This window comes from Cariama cristata, unplaced genomic scaffold, assembly GCF_000690535.1.
Source record: "Cariama cristata isolate BGI_N322 unplaced genomic scaffold, ASM69053v1 scaffold15920, whole genome shotgun sequence".
In the NCBI taxonomy this organism is placed as follows: Eukaryota; Metazoa; Chordata; class Aves; order Cariamiformes; family Cariamidae; genus Cariama; species Cariama cristata.
Genome location: NW_009593106.1, coordinates 29,453 through 30,351, shown reverse-complemented (window position 1 = coordinate 30,351; position 899 = coordinate 29,453).

Sequence of the window (899 nt, the reverse complement as noted above, 5' to 3'; positions counted from 1 at the left end):
CCTGCTGAACCCTTCTAACAGCCCCCTGTACAGCTGTCAGATTTCCATTACATGAACAAATACATCTATTGCTGCCTGTCCTCTCGCGCAGCTCTAAAAACGTGGCCTTGCCACCAGTGGAAATGATGACCATCTACTCGTGCTTAAATATAATAAAATGAAATCCCCTATTATTTCCCTTGTAACATTAAAAAAGAAAAAAGCTTGTAAGATCTGGTGTGATTTCCCTCTTCCTCTTTCCAGCACTCTCTCCTTTCAGCCACTGACATCAGAATAACACATTTATTCTTCCTATCTTATCTGCTGATCTCTGGTCATCAGGTCCCATCCACTCATCCGCTTTTCTCTTCCTTCATCTGTTGTAGTGACCTCAGATAGGCATGTGTTTTAATTTCATCTTCAAACTTCTTATCTGCTTTCATTGCTATTGCCTCCACAGAAGCCCTTCATATCAGAATTGATCTCTTAGGCTAGATGCTCTGCCCATTGTTAATGTTGTCCCACTTGCCTTTTTGTGACTGTTCTTTCTTGGTTCTCTCCCAGCCTCTGTGGCCACAGACCTGTCTCGGTATTTTTAGCCTTCATTTAATCGTTGACTTTGCCTATTCCTCCGAGATGTTCCTCTGGATTTCTTAGTAGTAACATTTGACTTTTAAGACATATAAACTGCAACACGTAATTTTCCCTCCAGTGTCATCTCTGCTTCAGTTACTCTCCATTCACATTCAATTTTTACCACTGCCTTTTCTGTCAATACCATACAGAAGTGATCTGCTCCACCAGCCATGTTCCTTACTCTACTTCACCTACGTGGAACAGGCTTCATGGAGAGGTGGTCGGTGCCCCAAGCCTGTCCGTGTTTAAGAGGCATTTGGACAGTGCCCTTAACAACGTGCTTG